Source organism: Trematomus bernacchii, unplaced genomic scaffold, assembly GCF_902827165.1.
Source record: "Trematomus bernacchii unplaced genomic scaffold, fTreBer1.1, whole genome shotgun sequence".
Taxonomy (NCBI): domain Eukaryota; kingdom Metazoa; phylum Chordata; class Actinopteri; order Perciformes; family Nototheniidae; genus Trematomus; species Trematomus bernacchii.
The window spans coordinates 1-26,129 of record NW_022987613.1 but is presented as its reverse complement, the minus strand read 5'-3'; the positions used below and the strand labels follow the sequence as shown (position 1 = coordinate 26,129).

Here is a 26,129-nt window from a genome sequence, read left to right as displayed (position 1 = left end):
TCTCTCCTCGCACTATTTTAACTATTGTATCTGTGTTATTGTGTTGCTCTGTTGGAGGAGCCTGAGACGTCAGATTCTCATTGATATATCTACACTGTGCCCCCTCTTGTGGCAAAAATTAGTATTACACGTGGAGCGTATTTTGATACTTAAAGTGGACCTATCATGCTATATTTGAAAAATATATTGTAGGGCCATACCTATATATTTTTGAATACCTATTCAAAATACAAAACTCATGCATTTTAGCCATGCCTCATTTCGCTCTATTTGCTCTTTCCCTGCCCTGTTTTTGCAAGGGCTGATTCTGTGACGTAGCTTTAATGCAAATGAGCTGCAGCTGACCACGCCCCCCTGCAGGAGAGGGGAGCGTGCTTTGAGATCAGCTGCTGGGCTGTCAGAAGAAACGCTCTGTATGTGGGTATGGACCAGGCCTCAATTAGACGCCTGCAGCTAGTCCAAAATGCAGCTGCACATTTGCTGACTGGCCACAAAAAGCGTGACCACATCACCCCTATTCTGGCCTCACTACACTGGCTTCCAGTTCGGTTCAGAATTGATTTTAAAATCCTTTTATTTGTTTTTAAAGCACTAAATGGGCTGGCTCCGGCCTATATAGCTGAACTCCTCCAGCGCTACACCCCAGCCAGAGCTTTAAGGTCTGCTGACCAGCTGCTGCTGGTAGTGCCCAAGACCAGGCTCAAAACCCGAGGGCACCGAGCCTTCGCAGCAGCTGGCCCTAGGCTCTGGAACACTCTGCCCCTCCATGTGAGGTCGGTCCAGACCCTAGGGGATTTTAAATCTACACTAAAAACACACTTCTTCTCTCTGGCCTTCTAGTCAGAGCGGAGCACGACTCCTGACTTTTCCTTGTGTTTTTTTTTATTTTTTATATATATCTGTTGTAATTTATTGTCTTTTATTGTGATTGTAGTAATGTGTTTTTATTACATGTACAGCACTTTGGCTCGACCAAAAATCTCTTTTAAATATGCTATATAAATAAAACCTGATTTGATTTGATTTGGTGCCTGTTGCGTGTGGACGGAAGACTTTTTTGATATTAGGCTTGTTTGAGACAAGCGAGACCTGCGCAGACCTGCGCAATTGCGATCAACGTCTTGCTCGTGCGTTGCATGATGGTTAGTCATTTTGTCCGACTTGCTCTGGAGGCTCGCCTACATGAGACGTTGAAATCTCGCGGGACAAAGACGCCCGCAGACTTGAGAGCGAGGCGCGGCGCGGCGAGGCGGCGCAGTTTCTCTCCCCGGGCTGCGGAAGCGAAATGCTTGATGGGAAACGACTCGCTGGTATCTCGAGCTGAGCGCTCATTGGTGGGTTTTTTCCCCGTGCTGGAGATGAAACTCTCCATTGGCTCGGCAAAAGTGTGTTGTTGTTTTGTGTCAGTTTTACGTCGCCACTTCCATTCACATTTTTCATCATTGTTCCACGATGTTTATCATCATTAAATTAATATCTATATATTTGTATACTATACTTGCACTGCTTACCGTTGTCATACTTTATATATCTTAGCATATTCATACAACACACTGTTAATACTAGGCTAGGCTACTTTGTATATAGTGTATTCATACCCCTCACTGTTTATTCATCATTCAATTCATTCTATATTTTATTCTGTAGATTGTGTACATTACTTTTCACTTTACTGCTTGTTGCACTCCTGGTTAGAAGCTAAACTGCATTTCGTTGTCTCAGTACCTGTAATCTGTGCAATAACAATAAAGTTGAATCTAATCTTGAGCAGGAACAAATGTATTTACTTAGTACATATCTGACATTAACGATTAAACACATTTGTCCATTCTTTATCAATCAATCAATCAATGTTTATTTATATAGCCCAATATCACAAATGTTACATTTGTCTCAGTGGACTTCACAGTTTGTACAGAATATCAGTGACAATACGACACCCTCTGTCCTTACGTTTCACATCATACAAGGAAACACTTCCAGAGAAAAACCCACAGTTTAAAGGAACATGGGAGAAACCTCAGGGAGAGCAACAGAGGAGGGATCCCTCTCCCAGGACGGACAGACGTGCAATAGATGCCGTGTGCATTTATAAATGCAAACCGAGTCAAGCCGACTCCGGAGGTGGCAGTATGCACCTTAAAGTTGTTTGAAATCCGCCAAAAAAACCGAGAGAAGAAGAAGAAGAAGAAGAAGAAGAAGCCGACTCCGAGGTTGCGTTCGAATACTCCAAAAAAACAGCTCCTAAGTTCTAACCCTATCGTCTATTCCTTGACCTCGGAGTGAAACGTCATGGGGTTAAGGGATAGTGGATAGGAGAATTCAAAAGGATTTAGGAGAAGAGACTGCGGTACTTTAGAGAATCCGACTGCACTTTCACTATCCGACGTGTTTATGATGCGCCAGCGGACGTCATAAATGTGCGTCTGCTGCTGTGGGGAAACTATGGAAACTACAGTTTTCTATACAGCGGACTACAACATGGATGTTTAATAAGAACGAGGGACTACTGTAAACTCATCTAGAGACTCTGCACCGTGCTCTGATGCTGTTGTTTTATGCTTTATGAACGGGGACAACAGAGAAACATATTCTTCATGACCAAAGTTGGAATTGAAATAAAAAAGGAAAGTGAAACTTATGCTCGTCACCCTCTCCCTCCGGTCCACATTAATACAAATGATCCCAATACGTATGATTGTATGAAAAGATCTTAAAATCAATACAAATGTATTTATTATAACGGTTAGTCCTTAACATCTATCACTGTGTATATCACCATTCAAACATCTTTTAAAAGTTGAACAAACCCCACACAGCTCAGTAAAGACTGTGAAATGTTGACTTTATTTGATCATTTCAGTAAAAACTAACGTTCATATTTCTCTTTTTAATTATAATACTGATGAACGTTCAAAACAAAGCACTTTGGCAACTTACCACATACGTTTTAAAATGCTTAATAAGCACCGTAACTTTCATGATATCATTTCTCGTTCATAATCGGTTGTTTCCGTGAACGGCCGACTGTTGTGTGACGGCAAATGCTGCGGCCGCAAGGCATTGTGGGGCAGCATTTTCTCCTCTCCTTTCGGTTAGGGAGGGTCCAGTGGTTCCTAAGCTAAGGAGGTTATAAAGGAAGTTTGAAACCTCCTTTCCTTTTAATTTAGAGAATTCGAACGGCACTTATCATGGCTGCCACTGAGGGACTTCCGGGTCATTTCACTCCGTTAGGAAGGTTCCTAAGCTAAATGGACTATTCGAATGCAACCCGAGCTGTCCGACTTCAGGCGAGCTTTTTGAGACCTCCCCCGGCTGCGATCGGCTATTCTCGTCTACTTTCGAGGCGAGCCGCAGCTCGTCTCAAACAAGCCTAATGATTGCGGTCCGTTTGCAGGTGGAGCGTTGCCCATTAGGCGGAGCGTCACCGCCCACTATTCCGGGCTGATAACACACCCAAACACTTCAGAGACATGTTCTGTATATATCTTGGACCTGTAATATATTGAAAGTAAAACAGTATAATAGGGGACCTTTAAGTAAGGTTTTGAATGCAGGATGTTTACTGGGTGATTTTCACACTGTGGTATTATTATGTTTATTTCATTAACTTTGTTGAGCTTGTTTTTAGCTCTATTTATATCTCACTGAACATAGTCCCTGTTTGTGAACTGGTTCAGCGGATAAGGCTGGTTATGAATCAAGAGGAGGAGCTGCAGACAGGAAGGGGAGTTGAAAGGGAAAAGAAGAAGTCAGACATTTTACAGCTTGACGGAGCAGGAGGACAACAGGGTGAGTGTTAACACCAGGATCTGCTTTCTAACACATTATTTACTCTGTTTTACTGGATGTCAGAACATCAGCGTCCTAGAGTCCAAAGAGACTTCTACAAGTGGTGTAAACCTTTTTATTTCCTGTTTTCTGACTCATCAAGCAACATAACATGCGACAGCCCAGCGCAGTCAAAATGGGGAGCAGCCCCTGTCTGAAGTCTGACTGATTTGATGTGTTTTAACCAAGTGTTAAACTTTCCTGTCGGCTCCCAGACCGTAGTGGAGGAAACAGGGGTGACTCTCTGCAGTCTTCCATTTAGCTTTGTTCATATATATGATTTTATGCACAGGTTTGTTATATTTCTGTCTTTGATCACAAACAGATCCTTAAAGAAACTCCAGGAGTATGACATCTGATCAATTGGGTTCATGTTTTCCTGAAATCTGTTTCGCAGAACTCACACAAGTAAAAGTCCTGCATTCAAATGTTACTCAAGTACTGTGTGTGTTGTGTGTGTGTGTGTGTGTGTGGTGTGTGTGTGATGTGTGTTGTGTGTGTGTGTGTGTGTGTTGTGTGTGTGTGTGTGTGTGGGTGTGTGTGTGTGTGGATGTGTGTGTGTGTGTGTGTGTGTGTGGTGTGTGTGTGTGTGTTGTGTGTGTGTGTGGTGGTGTGTGTGTGTGTGTGTGTGTGTGTGTTGTGTGTGTGTGTGGTGTGTGTGGTGTGTGTGTGGTGTGTGTGTGTGTGTGTGTGTGTGTGTGTGTGTGTGTGTGTGGGTGTGTGTGTGTGTGTGTGTGTGTGTGTGTGGTGTGTGTGTGTGTGTGTGTGTGTGTGTGGTGTGTGGTGTGTTGTGTGTGTGTGTGTGTGTGTGTGTGTGTGTGTGTGTGTGTGTGTGTGTGTGTGTGTGTGGTGTGTGTGTGTGTGTGTGTGTGATCTCTCAGACTGGAGAAGATGAGTGGTTTTAAAGATGAGGAAGAGGACACATCTTCAGTCTCCAGCTGTCTGTCTCTGAAGAGTGACTGGTCTAAAGATCATCCTCTAAACTTCAGTAATGAACCTGGACCCTCAGACACAAGTAAGAGTTTCTGCTGTAACCTGACCTGAAGAGGATCCAGTTTTTCTGTTATCTGATAATCTAACCTGTTCTTTAATGATCGCAGTAAAGAAACTTAGTAACAGTACAGTAACAACGTTTAAACTCTTGATCCCTGGCGTCATCAGCGATAGTAAATAATCTACATACAGACAGAAGTCAAAATGTGCTCTCTGAATGAACTAATGATGTTTAAAACATGTGTTGTTTCCACAGACAGAGAGCAGAGTCTCCAGTCTCCAGTCTGTCTGTCTCTGAAGAGTGACTGGTCTAAAGGCTATCCTCTAAACTTCAGTAATGAACCTGGACCCTCAGACACAAAGTAAGAGTTTCTGCTGTAACCTGACCTGGGGCCTCATTTATAACGCCTTGCGTAGGATTCACGTGGGAAGGTTGCTTACAAAGCAAAAAAATAGGTACAGAAATTTTCCGACCGACATTTTCCGATTCACAAAACATTGCGTACCGGCGAGGGATGCGTACGGCACTTCCTACGCCTGTTTCCCTTTATAAATCACAATCAACTCGAAATGCGGCGCAGCTTTTGCGGGCTTCCCGTCCACACCCATATTTGCCCATAAATAGTCATTGATACGCCCATAATGAATATTCATCAAACCGATTTCAGGCAAAAACGAACATGGCAAAGACAGAAAAAAAGGCAAGAAAAGAAACTTCAATAACTGAAGTTGAAATCCTTGTCGGAGAAGTAGAGACAAGGCAAAACATTTTGTTTGGTGGCCATAGTATTAAATGATAATTAATATTGCTATTTAATTTACATTGTTGTAGCCTACTACTGTTAAAAGTTATTATCGATAATTGATTTTAGACCATGCAAGCTTTTTTAATCACAGCAACGTATATAGGCTAGTTGCACACCGAGGTGTGCCCGCCACCAGACGCACAGGATAGCCTACCTCAGATGTAACGTAATGTTCTTCCCTTTTTAGAAATGATAGTAAACCGAACCGAGTGCAATTAAGCTGGGTTAGCACATGCATGTAAAACAGTTGGGGCTTTGTTTACAAACGTGGTTTGTGTTCCAGCTGCCGATCAGCTGTGCGCAGCGGCTCCACTGCACCATCAATCAATCAATCAATAGGATACGGCTGTAGTAGGCCTAAGGCCTTTTAGTCGCTCATAAATAAGTAGATCACTGTTCTTATATACTATGGATGCTGGCAACAGTCACATAGTCCAAAGTGAAGGTGATGTTTGACCAGTAATAGTCGAGGCGGGACTTGAGACAGTTAACCGTCTTGGATGTGACAACGCTTTCTGGCAGATCATTCCACAAGTCGACCACACGCAGGCTGAAAGGTTGCGGCGGATAGCCAGTCTTGAGTACTGTTTCTTCAACTTGAGGCAGTGTCCATGTGTGTCTCAACGCCACCGCAACAACTCTACCCACCACTTAAATGAAATAAAACAAATGTGTTGTGTTAAATCAGCTGTACAATTATCCAAATATATGGTGTTCTTAGTTTCCATACCTCCTGTGTTTTACGAGCGACTTATCAAGTCTTGGCAAACGGCATAAAACACGATTAAACGTGATAGTATATAAAACCATGCTCGTATCTACAACCTATAGAAATGCAAAACGGCATCAGTTTAGACGTAATTCTGTCCTCCTGCTTACCGCATCATTTATGAGAAAACATTTCATAACATTAACACAACATATTCGAGGTGGTTTTAAATAACATATCCGTATTTATTTATTTCTCCAAGTTATGTTTTTGTGTGCACTGAGGAGTCTCAAACAGGCGTTTGTTTAATCATTTAAGATTGGCTTTAATCAATGTTTGAAAATGAATTCTTCATATTTGATAAATGAGAGGTAACATTTTATTTATGGTATTATTTCCACATATTTCTCTCCATTCTTCCTTCTGCCAACGGTGTCGCAGTTTCTCGTCTCTCCCGTGTGTGTGCTTAGTGCGTACACATGGGTTAGAGTTTGCGTGGAGGACCGCACATTTTCCCGTCAAGTTAGTATTTTATAAATTGCAAACATTGCGTAGAAACTGGCGTACGCCATTTTTTGAGCGTATATCCCTTTATAAATGAGGCCCCTGAAGAGGATTCAGTTTTTATGTTATCTGATCATCTAACCTGTTCTTTAATGATCGCAGTAAAGAAACTTAGTAACAGTACAGTAACACAGTTTAAACTCTTGATCCCTGGCGTCATCAGCGATATATTAAATGTATTTTGTATTGTCGACCATATTTTCATTGTTTCTGTAATGCACTCATTTAGAATCTTAAGGTAAAGAGGCCTTCTTCAGATTTTAACATTAGTGTGTATTGTGCAGCTCGTTAAGTCTAGAGAGCTTTGATCTCAAAACAGAGTGGAGGAGAGCTTCAAATTCGCCAAAAAAAAAGAAATGTTAAACCTGCCATAAGTCCCAAACTCTACACTCATTTGTTGATGAAAATGTAGGAAAACATCTCTTAGGTTGAAAAAGAAAAACATTTAAGTATAGAATTTGAAAAAAAGGCTGTTGAGGGCGAGGATGTGACAAAAACTTTTCACATGAAACCCTCTCCTTTCACTGATCACTACACAGCTACAGTCACCATTCAGCTATTCAGATATTCAGCTTTCTCTGCTGCATTTTCAGCAAAGTCAGCAACACATTTGAGCAGCTTTCAGCATTCACACGCATTTTCAGCAGGAAATGCCTTTTCTAGTCTAACCTGTTATTTAATGATCGCAGTAAAGAAACTTAGTAACAGTACAGTAACAACGTTTAAACTCTTGATCCCTGGCTTCATCAGCGATAGTAAATAATCTACATACAGACAGAAGTCAAAATGTGCTCTCTGAATGAACTAATGATGTTTAAAACATGTGTTGTTTCCACAGACAGAGAGCAGAGTCTCCAGTCCCCAGCTGTCTGTCTCTGAAGAGTGACTGGTCTAAAGAGTATCCTCTAAACTTCAGTAATGAACCTGGACCCTCAGACACAAAGTAAGAGTTTCTGCTGTAACCTGACCTGAAGAGGATCCAGTTTTTATATAATCTAATATATTAAACTGTTCTTTAATAATATCATGTGTGCAGTATAGTACAGAACAAAGGCAGCAGAGTACAGCAAGCTAACATTATTTGAGGATATTTCAATATGCATTTATAGCATCATTGTATCAGTGGCATCAAAAGGTTTTAAATGGCAAAGATATTGATAAATACTCACTAAAAACTAAATATATCGTCCAAAACATTATTTACTACTTGGGCATGTTTATGATATGTATTTTAAAGATGTTTATTAATGATAGTGATGACCTGGTGAGCTGGTTGTGTTTAGCATTAGCAGATATAATAGAGCTTTGTGTGATTACATGTAGAGTCAATGCAAAGACCCAGATCCGTGCCTGGAGACACCAAAAAGTGAAGAGGTGAAATTCATGTCACCTGCGTATTCGTGTAGCGTGACACATTTCATCTTGAGAGTGACGTTTGTGACGCTCTGCCCATTGGTGAGAATCAGCTCCACTAATGTGACGTGCTGTAAAGGATGTGTTCATCTCCACAGAGGGAAGAGGAAGAGTGGTGTTCCTGTGGAGGAGCAGCTGTCCAGCTGTGCTCTGTGTCAGGACGTCCTGAAGGATCCAGTCTCTACCAGCTGTGGACACTGGTTCTGCAGACAGTGCATCACCTCATACTGGGAGCAGAGACCTCCATCAGGAGACCCCTCCTTCCCCAGTGTGGAGAAAGATCCAGAACCAGAGCTGGACTGCAGACAGCCAGTCAGACCAGCTCTGTACGAGGTAAGAGGCCGAACACATGAAGCGTTTTATTCCTCTTCCTGGTTCATTTGTTTTTGAACAGGTATACAGATGGGGCATCTTATTTCGGACGCCAGCATACAGCTTCCTGCCTACTGCCAGCCAGTTACCTGCCTAAGACCTGCCAAAGACCAGTATCCAGGAATGTTAAGCCCTCCCACTATTCTCCAATTTCAGGGTTTAACCAGGAGTGGCGCTATATATTAAATAACTATGGCCAAACTAAGACTTAGTTTTTCACAAGAGAAATGCAGATATTATATAAAAAACTAAAGTTAAAATCTTGTTTTTAATGCCCCAAGAGCAATAACATCTTGTCACAAGCTTTTTGGAAAGAAAAGACAGAACCAAGAGACCTGTAGTTGACTAATTACAGGCCTCAATAAAGTTCTGCCATTGGTTGTGAAAAACAACGGTGGACATAGTGGAAAGTGAAATTGACATTGTCGAATTTAATAAAAATACAAAATAATGTATCTGTGTACGTGTTTTACTATGTGATCTGCATGCACTTATCAAACATCTAATTAAAGAATGGTAGCTGTACCTCTCAAACAACCTAAACTAGTTATAAATGTTTATTTTAAATAAAGTCTTTATGACTCAGAATATGAATAACATGGGTCCGTTATAGTTTGTTTTCATCTGATTTCAAATAAACAAAGTCTTGGCTTTCAGAATATTAAACTTGTTTCGGCAAATTTAGATGATAAATACAACTATGAAGCTTGTAACGGCATAATTACTTAAGCGGAGAACGGAGTAAGTTAACGTTACAGCAGGCATAACAACAGCCGGTGTTTATTTTATTATAATATATAGTCGTTTTATTATATAACTATATATGTAGTTTTATAATATATAGTTTTATTATAATATATAGTCGTTATTCATTTCCTATAATATAGTCGTTATTCATTCGTTATTCATTTGTTTTAAAGCTCAATATATAGTTTTATTATAATATATAGTCGTTATTCATTTGTTTAAAGCTCAATAAGGAAGATTGAACTTTAAACTTTCACACGCGTTGACCGGCGAAAAACTCTGCCCGGTTCACCGACCCCCCTCTGAGTGAATACCCAAGATATCTTGGTTTGATTTGGAGAAGGCTTTTAAAGTATACTAACTCTAACTCTTGTATACTAACTCTTCCCGTCAAGAATATGAATAGAACTTAGATAGATCACTTTACATTTCTGCGAATGAATAGCTTAGCTACTTGGCACTAAGAGTACAGATATGTCTACCCTTTCTTTTCAGAGTGTAATATCTGCATTTTCTCTTTTGGTTTGAATAGGAGAAGGGCAATGGTTATCGATGGTGCTTTTAAAGCTATTGTATACGAACTGTGTGATTTATATTGCTTTTCAAATGCATATAAGCCCCCCATTTACACTGCACTTCCCGTCAAGAAATGAATAGCACTTAGTTAGATCACTTTACAGATCAGGTTGGACCAGCCCTGTCGCTACTCTCTGCATTTCCTACTGCAGATAGAAAAAAAGCTAAAATATGTATTTCTTAATAAACTAAATAGGCCACCATTGGTAGCAGTTCTCATTATATACTTCTCAGTAACTGCTCCCCTTAAATTAAATGTATTCTGTAGATAAATGTAAACGTTCACCATCCCCCACCCGCCTACTGTATGTTGCTTTTTGACATGTAAATGGGTAACTACCCCCCCTGAGTGAATACCTGTTGTACCTGTCCGGGGCTAAGCCCATAGGACGATGCTCTGATGTCATCACCCTCGCACATTGGTCATATGTTTACAAAAAACGATGTTAACACTTTCTCGTTCTTAATATATGCTATATTTAGGGTCGATATGTGTTGAATTTACTTTAAAATAGCAGATCACTGTGATTCGGCTTAGTGAACGTGTGTCTCTTCTCCGCGGCTCCTCCGTGCAGAGAGGCCCCCCCCGTTGACAATTCACGAGCATCTAACTCTCTCCCCCCTCCCCCGTCACACCTTCTAACAGAACCCCCCCCATATCAAATCCCAATTTATTCATATTCTGAGTCATAAAGACACACACACACACACACACACACACACACACACACACACACACACACACACACACACACACCCCGAGTTTGGTTAGGAGGGACACACACAGCACACAAGATAACATTAGACAGAATGGCAAGAGGCTGCTTTTGAACTTTTCGTGAAGATGGCCTTATTCATTTTTAATACAACTGAGATGTTGGGAATCTATTTATAGACAATTTATTGTGGCTCAGGTTAAGATTCCTCAAGTGAGAATCCAAACATAAATAGTCTTGCAATGGTCTTTGACAGAAGAGATTGACAGCTTCAAAGACTGGCGCATGGCTCCCTCTTTTCTGTCTTTTGAGGCGACTGCAACAAAGGCTCCCCACTGTTGTGTTCGCAACAAAGCATGACTCAGTACACATATTCCAGGAATGTAGCTCCTCAATTTCTATTTCATGTCCACAGTATTAGAAAAGATATTATTCCACAAATGTATTCTCTCTAGTGATTACCTTGATGCCAAGGAAGTGCTCAGTGTATGTATTATGACCATTTAAATAGTTAATGTGTTGTCTTGTGTTGACCTGCAACCGCATCTTTACACCTCCATGTTCACATTTCCATTACCTAGAGCAGGGGGTGTCAAACTCAATTTCATCTGGGCCACATCAGCATTAAGGTTGCACTCAAAGGGCCGGTTGTAACTTTAAGACTATATATATAAATAATGTTTTATATAACATTATTGCCTCTGCATTGGATTATTATCGGATAAGGTAATAACTTCATAATTAACTACGTCTGAGAGCAGAAGTTTAGGGCAAATAATTTCAAATAATTGCAAGTCTCTTCAGTGCGCATGTCACAAGATGCATTGTGGTACATGTAGTTTATGGACATTGTGCTTCTGTAAAGTGGCATGAAACCGTATAATAAACATATTATATGTTTTGAAGCTCTTGCGGGCCAAATCAAATGAAGTCGGGGGCCGGATTTGGCCCACAGACCTAGAGAGTACCAAAATACAGTGAGTCCTAAACACAAGTAGTCAGGGTTCATTTATAACGCTTATTTTGATTTATTTTTCTCAAATGATGCTGTATGTTTCACTTTCTGAAAGCATTAGAATCGCACATGAAAAATATTGAAAGCTGCCAGCTGCCCTCGGCCATGTCTTTGGCGGTGATCCAAGCTTCGGTACCACAGTGGATACAGTTAGTAATACATTTATACTGATCAAATGTCAATACATTACATAAGTCTTATTCTCATTCATACTTAATTTATTTCTTCTTCTGTCAGTGTGAACACAAAAAACTAACCGGTATTACATTTCATTCTAAAGTTTACGGTCTAAAAAGGTATTTAAAACAGAATTTGTCGTTGCTTTTGGCATAAGCAGTCAGAGGAAACATAACGTTCTCAGTAAGATTCCTTGAAGAACTAGAGCACAAGAACCAAAGTAAGCTTTACTTTCAATGAACCTTCAATATAGACCTAACATGTGAAGAAACATACTTTATTTAAAATAAACATTTATAACTAGTTTAGGTTGTTTGAGAGGTAATTGAAATAGCTAAGGGTGATGATCTGACTTTAAGTGTGTGTTTTCCTCCTCAGGTGAACAGGTATTCACTCAGAGGGGGGTCGGTGAACCGGGCAGAGTTTTTCGCCGGTCAACGTGTGTGAAAGTTAAAATCTTCCTTATTGAGCTTTAAAACAAATGAATAACGACTATATATTATAATAAAATAAACACCGGCTGTTGTTATGCCTGCTGTAACGTTAACTTACTCCGTTCTCCGCTTAAGTAATTATGCCGTTACAAGCTTCATAGTTGTATTTATCATCTAAATTTGCCGAAACAAGTTTAATATTCTGAAAGCCAAGACTTTGTTTATTTGAAATCAGATGAAAACAAACTGTAACGGACCCTGCCGTGTTATCTTGATATTTCCCGCACAGACCCTTTCATACCGGCAATGCGCGATAGAAACAAGAGGAACTGCGACAGCATAAATATGCGAACACAAACCTACAGACTGCTGGAGAAGAGATATCACAGGGGGGGGGGGTTGGGACACACACATTCCGATGGCCAATTCGTTTTAAACAAAGAGTAGGCTATACTCAACATAGTGGGGTGGGGGCTGGTGAACGGTATGGTCAATGTTTGTAAACACTGTGACATTTTGACTTTATTTGATCATTTAAGTTAAAAACTAACGTTCATATTTCATATTACTGTTTTGCCTGGCTGGACCTGTAATTTACAGGAAAGGAGTGCACGCTACTAAAGAGACACGCTACCATGGAAACCAAACAATGGTGTTGCTGTATTGAAGTCCGAGTGGAAACAGTCATATTTGGAGCGTTATGTTAGAATGAACCAGCGAGGTCGTGACTCACAAAAAAAAAGTGTTACTTCACTAACTGTAAGCTTGTCACTCAGAGTAACCTACAGTTAACTTAACTGTTGGAAAAGAAAGATCAGGGGGGGGGGAGAGAGCTGTGATGGGCCATTAGGTGTGTAAACACACAGCTGAGAGCTGCCGTTTCATTCTGACTGTTTAAAAAACGGTAACAACGGACTATTTTCTTAGCGGATGCATGTAAATTTAAATCAATACATACAACTATTTTTTAAATCAATAAAAATATTTTCTAAATCCATAAAAGCATTTTAATTAATATTGGGAGTCATGTCGTTACTTTGTTGAGAATGTGGCCATATAATAAGCGGGATAATTTGCAGCGACTTGGTCATTATGGGGAAAAATAACACCCAGGGATCAAGATCCCTCCGCGTCGCGTCGCGGAGGGATCAGTAATTTTTAGTGAATTACTGAGTTTAGGCACGTTAATAACATTTTAATGAAGTTGAATACAGTATATTCATATTTGTCAGTGATTTCATGTCAATTCGGCGAACATAAACGATTAAATTAGGATTAAAAATCGAGAGCCGGCTGCTGTTCGTTTTTTTCGACTAAACAACATTATTTTGTTAAATAACAACATGGTGATGTTTTGTAAATGATTACATGTATTATTTAGCACAGACTATGATCCTATCCGTGACATATGGATCTTAACAAAGATCCGCTATACATTAGTACCAGACATACTGTACAAGACTCCACACATGACTCCAGTGTGGAACCCCACTGCACCCCCTGGTGGATCAATGATCCATTGCAGCTGGCTTCACAATAATTACATTTATTTATCACGGGGGCGGTATCAAGTCAGACTGGGGGCCGGCCGGCCATCACGGACCGTGCACGAACCAATCACGACCCTCGCGTTTTAAACTGTCCAAAATCAGACGCTCCATCTGTACTTTTGTAGAGCATAGACAGTAAGCTGTTTATAAAACATTTAAACTCAGTCAGTTTGTTGTTGTTTTAATGTTATAATTAGATTCTCAGAGCATTTCCCCATTCTCTCATGTTTCCTTCTCTTCCAGCAGATAGTGGTCTGCAGGAGGTTTTAGATGAACATAGGCTCAGTCTGAGGAGGAGATGTGAACGTGTGACTGAAGGAACTGATCAAAGTGAAACCCTCCTCAACAGGATCTTCACTGAGCTCTACATCACACAAGGCCAGAGTGAAGAGGTTAATACCCAACATGAGGTGAGGCAGCTGGAGACAGCTTCCAAGAAGAAGCCCCCCATGACACTCCAATCAAGTGCCAGGACATCTTTAAAGCCTTACCTGACCAACAGACTCTCATCAGAGCGGTCCTGACCAACGGAGTCGCTGGAGTTGGAAAAACCTTCTCAGTGCAGAAGTTCACTCTGGACTGGGCCGAGGGTTTGGGAAACCAAGATGTCAGTCTGGTGATCCCGCTGTCCTTCAGGGAGCTGAACCTGATCAAAGGTGAGCAGTACAGTCTTCTCAGGCTGCTCCATGTTTTCCATCCAACCTTACAGAAGGTCACAGCAGAGCAGCTGGCTGTCTGCAAAGTGCTGCCCACCTTTGACGGCCTGGATGAAAGCAGACTTTCTCTGGACTTCAGAAACAATGAGGTTGTGTCTGATGTCTCACAGCAGTCCTCAGTCAACGTGCTGCTGACAAACCTCATCAGGGGGAAGCTGCTTCCCTCGGCTCTCGTCTGGATAACTTCCCGACCTGCAGCGGCCAATCAGATCCCTCCTGAGTGTGTGGACAGGGTAACAGAAGTACGAGGCTTCACTGACGCCCAGAAGGAGGAGTACTTCAGGAGGAGATGGAGTGATGAAGACCTGTCCAGCAGAATCATCTCTCACATCAAGAGCTCCAGGAGCCTCCACATCATGTGTCTGATCCCAGTCTTCTGCTGGATCACTGCTGCAGTTCTGGACCACATGTTGACTACAGACCAGAGAGGAGAGCTGCCCCAGACCCTCACTGACATGTACTCACACTTCCTGCTGGTCCAGACCAAGAGGAAGAAGCAGAAGTATGAAGAGGGACATGAGACGAGTCCCCAGCATGACGGAGGCTGACAGGGAGCTTCTTCTGAAGCTGGGGAGGCTGGCGTTTGAACATCTGGAGAAAGGAGACATCATGTTCTACCAAGAAGACCTGCAGCGCTGTGGTCTTGATGTCAGCGAGGCCTTGGTGCACTCAGGAGTTTGTACACAGATCTTCAAAGAGAGAGAGTGATCTTGAGAAAACAGTCTACTGCTTTGTTCATCTGAGCATTCAGGAGTTTCTGGCTGCAGTCTACATGTTGCACTGTTACACCAACAGGAACACAGAGGTATTGGAGGACTTCCTGCAGAGAGACTGGGACGAAGACAGGGATAACAGTGATGATGATTACCCATCCCTGCCTGTCTTCCTAAAGGGAGCCATGAAGAAATCCCTCCAAAGTGAAAATGGCCACCTGGACCTGTTTGTCCGCTTTCTCCACGGCCTCTCTCTGGAGTCCAACCAGAGACTGTTAGGAGGCCTGCTGGGTCGCACAGACAACAGACCAGAAACCATCCAGAGAGCCATCAGCAACCTGAAGGAGATGAGAAGTTCTAAAATCTCTCCTGACAGGAGCATCAACATCTTCCACTGTCTGACTGAGATGAAGGACCACTCAGTACATCAGGAGATCACAGAGTTCCTGAAGTCAGAGAACAGATCAGAGAAGAAACTCTCTGAGATCCACTGCTCTGCTCTGGCCTACATGCTGCAGATGTCAGAGGAGGTTCTGGATGAGTTGGACCTGGATCAGTACAACACATCAGTGGAGGGGAAACAGAGACTGATTCCAGCTGTGAGGAACTGCAGGAAGTTCAAGTAAGTCCAGATGTGATTAACTTTATAAACTAATGTGGATCAGGAGCAGAGTTGGGTGTAACGCGTTACTGTAATAATATTACTTTTGTCGGTAACGGAGTAGTGTAACGCGTTACTTTTATAATTCAGTAATCACACTACAGTTACTAACATTGCCCCGACACGCGTTACTTCGTTACTTTTATAAAATCAGTCATAATCACACTGACAGACAAGAGGGGTTTCCGCCGCAGGTTTATATGTACGTAATCTGCGCGACTCGCGCGTCCACATATCCACGTGCAGTGCTGCATAAACATGGCTGAGTCAGCGATAACTTTCGAGGGGTGGAGGTATGCCCATTATTTTGAGTTCGTCCGAAGAATAGACAGGAATGTGACGGTGAGGTGCAAACTGTGTCCAGGCCAGAAGCTGTTATCCACTGCTGCAAACACCACGTCAAACCTCAACAAATACCTGCAAAGAACACATGCTAAGGTGAAGCTAATAGCTAAGGACCGGACCCCCGAACCCAGAGTGAGGATGTTGTGAGTCGCCGCCGCCGAATCTGAAGCGGCACAAATTAGAATTTGGAGGACCGGTAACCAAAGCAGAGATGGACAGGCTTGTAGCATCCTTCATAGTAGAGGTAATGTTGCCCATTTGCACAGTGGAATCACCATCGCATCGTTCAGAGATATACTGCGCAAAATACAGATAGCAGGAGACAGAGGACAGCCATGGTCAGAGCTATCTGGATCAGTCTTATGCGACAATGGAAACTGAACTAAAGAGAACATTTAAAACTTTAGCAGTCTGCGTGATCTGCCTGTAGGGAGGGGCGGGCCGGCCCTGCGAGTAAAGTAACGAGTAAAGTAACGAGTTACTTTATGTAGAGAGTAACGAAGTAGTGTAATATATTACTTTTTTTTAAAGTAATATGTAATATATTACTTTTTTTTAGTAACGACCCCATCTCTGATCAGGAGTTTAATTATTCAAATACACACGATAACATTTCTGCTGTTTAAATACTGAGAAAATAAAACCAACACTGTTCTTCTCTTTATTTATAATAATAGTTAAACTGAAGCGTTCCTCTCTTCATATTGAGTGATGGAGGCGACATGTCAAACACATGAAGGACTTTAGAGGTTTCTCAGCATGTGATCACACCACACAGCAGGACTTACAGTTATCACAGAAACATGTTATTATTACTTTCTAGTAGTTTCTTTATCATTAAACACGTTTTTATCACAATGTGTTAGAGTTTAAAATCAGATCTATATCATTTCCCACCAATAACAGAGTTATGTCTTAATGCTGATATACTGGGAACATCTGATGCTATCAAGTTGAACATATTGAAACTTTATTGGTTTGTTAATTGTGTTTGTGTGCGCAATAAATGTTCAGATGCTCAGAGAAGCCAAAACATCCTTCATCCATCATTCACATCCACATATTAACTAACATTTAAATATGTACATCTCTAATATTGTCAAGTGATTCATTTAATTTCTGTTTCTTTTGGTAACAGTCAGTGACAGCAGGAGCACAGACATGTGATCAGATCACACCGACAACTCATTACACTCTATTATCATATATTATTATATATTATATTAAATGGACTAACAGCAAATGTCTATCAGAACATGTCAAATCTTTTTTCATCAAATGCTTGATGTTAATATAATGTTTCCTCTTTTTTTAACTCATGTTGTAATTTATGTTTTATTATAGACTTAATGACTGTGGACTCTCAGAGACTGAATGTGAAGTCGTGGCCTCAGCTCTGAAGTCTGACCCCTCTCATCTGAGAGATCTGGACCTGAGTGAGAGCCCTCTGGATGATTCAGCAGTGGAGCTGCTGAGTTCTGCACTAAAGAGTCCAAACTGCAGACTGGAGGCTCTCAGGTCAGTTCACTGACTGCAGTTCATATTGATCTGTTTGTGTTTATGATTTTCTGAATTTGAACAAATACAATGTTATTTTTATTTGTTCCGTTTTTGCTAATGACTGAATATTGATCAGAGTAACAAAGAGAAGGTGAATGTGTGAGGGAGAGTGTTTGAGCTTCCACAGACTCACTCTGTGCACCAGGAGTCAGTGGAGATGCTGTCAGTACTGATGAGCTGTGAGGGAGATGAAGGAGTTGTTCAACATCTGATCAAAGTTAAAGTTCCAGATTATCAGTGGATTGTTTCTGCATCATCTCTGACATTAAAACCCTGTTTAACTCTGAACAGATTATTAAACCTGGAGTTATTTCAAACAGGAACATTGTTTTCTAAAGTTACATCATGCTTTCTTTATTCAGACTGGAGTGCTGCAGGTTGTCAGAGATCAGCTGGGCAGCTCTGATCTCAGCTCTGAAGTCTAACATCCATCTGAGAGATCTAGACCTGAGTTTCAACGCTCTGCAGGATTCAGGAGTGGAGCTGCTGAGAGATCTTCTGGAGAGTCCAGACTGCAGACTGGAGACTCTCAGGTCAGTTCACTGACTCTCTGTTACTGCTGGAGATCTCACATGTTCACTTTGGAATTGAACCTCATTTATATTCATTAATAACTTACAGCCATAAAGTTGTAAATGTCCTTTTATTCATATTTCATTTTTAAGAGTAAGAAGAAAGAACTGCAGACATACATGTTGAGTGTTTCTTAAAGTAACTGTAATAGATGTTAGTTGTGAAAAGTAAATCTATGTATTTAATATTTAGTAAACGTTAATGTCTGAATAAAGATCATCTGAAGTCATTTTAGTTTTAAATTGTGGTCAGAATTTATTCATCAAATGTGGAGAGAGAATCAAACCATTCAGCTGTCTTTGTCGTATTTTATTTCTTGAAGAAAGTTCAGTCAGTCACACAGAGAGCATACAGTCTGCAGAGAGGAAGACGAAGAGTAGAGTTTGGGTTGCATATTTAAACACAGAAGCCTCGTCTCAATACCCCTCCTCGACTCCTCTTTTCCCTCTCCTCCGGGACTTGACCCGGAAATCGATCAAGACACGCCATTTTGAAGGACGTTTTTTTGAGGGGTGAGGGAGGAGGGGTGCGGGAGGAGACCAAAGGGAGGATACACGAGAGCAGACTACGCGGAAGTGTTTTCACTACTCGCGTATAAAAGCCCCGCCCCCACCTTCACAGCTGGTCGATTTCAAGAGAGGAAAACGGAGAACTGGAAGAATGAGTGGGAAAGAGTCACATAAATGTCCAAGTGCTCACAGCTCCGTGGGAATTATTATGTGCAATTCATTTCTTAAGGTTATACTAACAATTTAAGTCATGTTTAATGATCTTGAACGTCACTAAAACATAGCTATTAAGAAAGCTATTTCATGAATGGCTAGATCTTGATAAATACAAATTATTTGTTTTGTTTTGTGTTAAAATATTGAGTAGTTAAATTATTTAAAATGCAGTCCTGAATGTGGGGATCTACAGGACACACATGTTCAGAGTAAAGGCTTTCACATTACTATAATTATAATTTTATTGAAATGTACATTTGACACCAAAACGGAACACAAAAGCAGGACCAACCATCATACATTGAATTCCTTGACTAACAAGAGAAAGATTAATCATTTAAATAAATATTTAACAACAAATGGGCCGGTTCTAAAGGTTATTCAGTTAAGCCCGATGAGAGGGGATACAGCTGTGCACATGTCATCATTAACAGACGTCGTTTAAGAGTGACGTTTGAGTGAACGAGGACATCCCAATTAATACCTGAGGACTCCTCTGTCCTCGCGTCTCCTCCTCGTGTCTCCTCCTCGCGTCTCCTCCTCGCATCTTACGGAGGCGGAGCTAAGACGCAAGGAAGGGACGCGAGTGAGGGAAAGGAGGAGTCGAGGAGGGGTATTGAGATGAGGCCCGAGAGAGGAGAAAGGGAGGGGGGAAGCTTGGTGATGATGAAGGAGCATTCTGGGAGTTAGGCAGTTAGGGAGGCCGTATCAGGAAGTTCTCAGTTCACCTGAGGTGAAGGTCATACTGTTGGTGCACATAGAGAGTCACTAACAACACTGCAACACATCTTCTTCATAAGGACTTTCCCCAAGCTTAGCTAAGAAGAGTGAGAAGTAGCAAATATAGATAAACATTAGCAAATAAGAATCACACAATTATATTATTAAAGTAAGTAAGTGAGTATAATTGTTGTTGTTGTTGTTGAGTAACATCTGATTGGATTATAAACAGATTTGTATCCTCATCATGTTTTCTTTATTCAGACTGGAGCACTGCTGTTTGTCAGAGATCAGCTGTTCTGCTCTGATCTCAGCTCTGAAGTCCAACCCCTCCCATCTGAGAGATCTGGACCTGAGTTGGAACGATCTGAAGGAATCAGGAGAGGAGCTGCTGGGAGATCTTCTGGAGAGTCCAGACTGCAGACTGGAGACTCTCAGGTCAGTTCACTGACTCTCTGTTACTGCTGGAGATCTCACATGTTTACTTTGGAATTTAACCTCATTTATATTCATTAATAATTTACAGCCATAAAGTTCTAAATGTCCTTATATTCATATTTCATTTTTAAGAGTAAGAAGAAAGAACTGCAGACATACATGTTGACTGTTTCTTAAAGGAACTGTAATAGATGTTAGTTGTGAAAAGTAAATCTATGTATTTAATATTTAGTAAACGATAACGTCTGAATAAAGATCATCTGAAGTCATTTTAGTTTTAAATTGTGATGGGAATTTATTGATCAAATGTGGAGAGAGAATCAAAGCATTCAGCTCTTTGTGGTATTTTATTTATTGCAAGAAAGTTCAGTCAGTCACACAGAGAGCATACAGTCTGCAGAGAGGAAGAGAAGAGTAGAGTTTGAGTTGCATATTCAAACACAGAAGCCTCGTCTCAATACCCCTCCTCGACTCCTCTCTTCCCCTCCTCCGGGACTTGACCCGGAAATCGATCAAGACACGCCATTTTGAAGGACGTTTTTTTGAGGGGTGCGGGAGGAGGGGTGCGGGAAGAGACGAAAGGGAGGATACACGAGAGCAGACTACGCGGAAGTGTTTTCACTACTCGCGTATAAAAGCCCCGCCCCCACCTTCACAGCTGGTCGATTTCAAGAGAGGAAAACGGAGAACTGGAAGAATGAGTGGGAAAGCGTCACATAAATGTCTAAGTGCTCACAGCTCCGTGGGAATTATTATGTGCAATTCATTTCTTAAGGTTATACTAACAATTTAAGTCATGTTTAATGATCTTGAACGTCACTAAAACATAGCTATTAAGAAAGCTATTTCATGAATGGCTAGATCTTGATAAATACAAATTATTTGTTTTGTTTTGTGTTAAAATATGAGTAGTTAAATTATTTAAAATTCACAGTCCTGAATGTGGGGATCTCCACACACACATGTTCAGAGTAAAGGCTTTCACATTACTATAATTATAATTTTATTGAAATGTACATTTGACACCAAAACAGAACACAAAAGCAGGACCAACCATCATACATTGAAGTCCTTGACTAACAAGAGAAAGATTCATAATTTAAATAAATATTTAACAACAAATGGGCCGGTTCTAAAGGTTATTCAGTTAAGCCCGATGAGAGGGGATACAGCTGTGCACATGTCATCATTAACAGACGTCGTTTAAGAGTGACGTTTGAGTGAACGAGGACATCCCAATTAATACCTGAGGACTCCTCTGTCCTCGCGTCTCCTCCTCGCATCTTACGGAGGCGGAGCTAAGACGCAAGGAACGGACGTGAGTGAGGGAAAGGAGGAGTCGAGGAGGGGTATTGAGATGAGGCTCGAGAGAGAGGAGAAAGGGAGGGGGGAAGCTTGGTGATGATGGAGCATTCTGGGAGTTAGGGAGTTAGGGAGGCCATATCAGGAAGTTCTCAGTTCACCTGAGGTGAAGGTCATACTGTTGGTGCACATAGAGAGTCACTAACAACACTGCAACACATCTTCTTCATAAGGACTTTCCCCAAGCTTAGCTAAGAAGAGTGAGAAGTAGTAAATATAGATAAACATTAGCAAATAAGAATCACACAATGATATTATTAAAGTAAGTAAGTGAGTATAATTGTTGTTGTTGTTGAGTAACATCTGATTGGATTATTAACAGATTTGTATCCTCATCATGTTTCTTTATTCAGTCTGAGGAGCTGCAGTTTGTCAGAGATCAGCTGTTCTGCTCTGGCCTCAGCTCTGAAGTCCAACATCCATCTGAGAGATCTGGACCTGAGATACAACGCTCTGCAGGATTCAGAGAGAAGCTGCTGAGAGATCTTCTGGAGAGTCCAGACTGCAGACTGGAGACTCTCAGGTCAGTAAGGGGTCTCTGCTGGTTCAGCAGTATTGTATGAAACACAGGGAGGTGTTTCTCTCACTGGGGAATCACAACAGATCAGTGATGTTACCCACTGACTGCAGGCTCTTTCATTCTTCCATCAACTATAGAAGGCCAGCTGAAAATGCAAAGCCACATTTAGTAAGTAATCAACTTTCCACCAGACATATGGGATTTGACAGAAGAGTGGAAAAGGTAGTCTGTTTTTGATGGGATGTTTTTAGCTCCTTGACTAATGACTGTTACTTCCTGTAATGCAGCTGAGAGCTGTGGCAGTCAGTTGTAGTGTTTGCAGAGAAGATATGATGGGATGTAAAGCATGAGATCAGTCAGGACTCTGAAGCTGACTCAAAGAACAAACACTTATTTTAAACTGGATCCATAACTGTTGGATTGTGTTCATCCCTACAGGATCAGAGATGATGAGACGATCAGAGCCAAGATCCAGAAGAACTGTGAGTACTGAATATCCTCCATTCATCAAGATATGAAACTCTTTCATGGAGCATGTCCTCAGAGGAAAACAACACTCTTGTTTTTCTCTCTTCATCATTTTGGCTGTTTCTCTTCACAACAACTGTCTATCAAAACAGTGACGCGTTCACTGACACTCTGTAAAATGTAAATAAACTCTGAAGAATAGAACACATGAAAACATCAACATTATAACCAGTTACAGTATTACCATCAAAATATACTTGAGTAAAAGTAGAAGTACTCAGATCTTGTATTTGAGTAAAAGTAGAAGTACTCAGATCTTGTACTTGAGTAAAAGTAGAAGTACTCAGATCTTGTACTTGAGTAAAGTAGAAGTACCAGAGTGTAGGAATACTCTGTTACAGTAAAAGTCCTGCATTCAAAAATGTTCCTCAAGTAAAAGTAGGAAAGTATTCTCATCAAATATAGTGAAAGTAGCGACAGTAAAAGTAGTCATTGTGCAGATTGGTCCATTTCAGAATAATATATATTTAAGCAATAGCTCACGACAGGCCGTGGTATATGGCCATTATATCACAGTTAAGGGGCGTGGTTCGGCCCGACGCGAAGCGGAGGGTCGACAACCCGCTTTAGAATTATATTAGACAGAGAGCGTTGATCCATTATTTGGCTATTTATTTACATTAATTTGTATGTTGCCGTTTATTGTGCACCCACTGAAAAACTGTCCAGCATCAGTAGAATGGCTTATGTGGTTACTTGTATAGGTTGAGGTTGTTCTAGGCTGTTGCTTGGCGTGGCGAGAATATTGCTCCACTTTCTCCGGTCCCCGAGATTCGGCTTCCAGTAGCTCTGGAGAGAGCTTTCGCACCTGTGGCCACTAACGGTCATCATTTCTCTGCCTTGTTTCAAGACCCGCATCAGAAAGCTTTTGAATGGTGATACTTTTCCAGTTGGTCTACCTGCTCTTCACGTAGCTCTACATGTCGTCGTTTAGGTGCTTTTTGTTCTGGAGATAGGCACTCCTCAATCCACTCCTCCATAGTAAGACCCCCCCCCCCCCCCCCGGAGGTCGAAGTTACTTAAATGTTTTTGCGGACCTTTTTGATTACAGATTTGAAAACATCGTTGCTTGCTTTAAAAGTAGCACAATTCATTATGTCAAACCTTGGAAAGTATCTAGATATCCCTGCCCTAATGCCAAAGGAACTGCACACTGAATATGTTTTGCAGTTTGATGTCTATGTCTGGACCGCTGCGTAAAAAGGAGGGTTTCTGCTCCGTTACTTTTCCGCTGTTTTCTTGTCCCAGTTTGAAAAGCAAACTGCAAGCAGTTTGCTTTTCAGCGCAGCTGTATACAGTTTTTCTCAGACGCGGAGGGATACTGACTTGTTGTGAAAAGTAACTACAATTCTACCCGTGGTATACGCTCAGTATACCATGGCTAAGAACCAATCAGATTGCTTGATTTGACTTGTCCGTTTTATAAGATATGTTTTATAATGATTGATCATGAAAGTGTTCTCAAAGCTGGTAAAGGTGCAGCTAGTTTGAATGACTTTGTATACTGCAGGGTAGCTTGTGAATTTACTCCAGGTGGAACTAAAGTCTGATTTAACACTTGATTATTTCACATCATTCATCCACATCTGTAAAGTAACTAAAGGGAAATACATGTAGTGGAGGAAAAGTACACCATGTACCTCTGAATTGTAGTGGGGTAGAAGTACACAGTAGCAAATGGAAATACTCAAGTACAAGTATCTCAACGTTGTACTTAAGTACAGCACTTGAGTAAATGTACTTAGTTCCTCTCCTGATCTGTAAAGCTCTCCCAACATATGCAGGTTAGCATCCGGCAGCTTCTATGTGCTGGGGACCCGTACTGTACATTTCTCTCATCACACTTTGGGCTCCTCAACATGTGTGGGTTCCCCGCAGGACTCTCTGAGCTGCAGACACATTCTTTCTGTGACTTTGTTCCAGATATTTGGAGCATAATAACTGAAGCTGTTTCTCCATGTTCAGGAACTCCCATCCCCCGAGTCCTGCGGCAGGAAGCGCTCCTTCTCTTCAAGAACTCCTGGACCCTGCAAGCTGGTCCAGAACCAGAGTCCCAGTGAGGAGTCCAGCCAGTCGACCTCTCAGAGTTAAACTAAACTACAACATTATTAAAGATCATGTTTAAAGTTAAAAAAGGATGCTTTCAGACTGAATCCAGAAGTTTCTCAAGCTGCAGTCAAAGCAGGTCATTTGTGAAATATATAAAACAATTATAAAACTGTAATAAGAATTACTCTGAATACTTTCTTTGGACATTTTATTTAAACAACATTTTAAACAAATATTTGAAATGTTTCTGACTTTCTATCGGAGTGCTTTTCTCATGAATTAACGACTTAAATCTTGTTTTCTTTCTTGTGTATTTCATAATCCTTCAGGATATTATATTTTTTTTCATGTAACTTTAAGACTAAATATTATTTCTCAGCTCTGTGATAAAAAAACCATTAATAAAATAAATATCCCACTTCTTGTACTTATATCCTGATTGATGAGTCAGCAGTAAAGCAGCCAGGCGTTAACGGTCAGCTGGCATGTGTATCTGTTCATTGGCTCATATGTGTAGCATGTTTAATGGCAGTGTGTTGAAAATGGCTGACAGGTGAATATGTCAGATCTCTGTGTGTTACTCAGAGAACCGTGTGCAGTGTTTTAGAAAGTGCAGAGTTGAATTGCAGATTGTGTGCAGAGCTGAAAATGTGTTTAGAGTTTGTTTGATTTGATCCAGCCAGTTCTGCCACAGCAAAGCATAAGGGCTCAGAGCTTGGACCTATTGTGTTCACATTATATACGCTTCCTTTAGGCAATATTATATATATATATATGCCGTTAAAAACTGTGTATTTTGTAAAACGTTTAAAAAATTAATCTTTCTTTTTTAATCTTTAATACTTTGTTGTATGCATGCTTTAGGAAACATGAAGCTGTCTTTGTCTCTTTTCTGCTGTAACAATGTACATGTATCCTCTGTGGGACTAATAAAGGATTCTGATTCTGATTCTGATTCTGATTCTGATTACACCTACAGGAGCTTTCAGGACATCCCATTCCAAACTCTTAGGCATTCATTTGAAGTTGGTCCCCTTTGCAGCTATAACAGCTTCCACTCTTCTGGGAAGGCTTTCTACAGATCTTGGAGTGTGTCTGTGGGAAGCCCTTTCATCCAGAAGAGCATTAGTGAGGTCACACACTGATGTTGGACGAGAGGCTGGCTCTCCGATCTTTTACAAATATTTTAAACATATATGCAGTATACGAAGTCATTAAAACTAGCTGCACCTTTACCAGCTTTGATAACACTTTAATGATCAATAATTATAAAACATATCATATATATTATTCTGAAATGGACCAATCTGCACAAT

The 26,129-nt window shown here is 41.0% G+C and overlaps 2 long non-coding RNA genes across 2 annotated transcripts; one reads left to right on the top strand and one right to left on the bottom strand.

The window, feature by feature from the left end:
* Positions 1-20,292: 20,292 nt before the first annotated feature.
* Positions 20,293-22,714, bottom strand: LOC117483722. Its single transcript, XR_004556011.1, has 3 exons — positions 22,673-22,714; positions 20,816-20,820; positions 20,293-20,347 (listed from the first exon to the last, which is right to left on the bottom strand). It is a non-coding gene; the product is annotated as an uncharacterized LOC117483722 (long non-coding RNA).
* LOC117483721 lies at positions 22,675-24,968 on the top strand. Its single transcript, XR_004556010.1, has 2 exons — positions 22,675-22,718; positions 24,730-24,968. It is a non-coding gene; the product is annotated as an uncharacterized LOC117483721 (long non-coding RNA).
* The last annotated feature ends 1,161 nt before the right edge of the window (positions 24,969-26,129 follow it).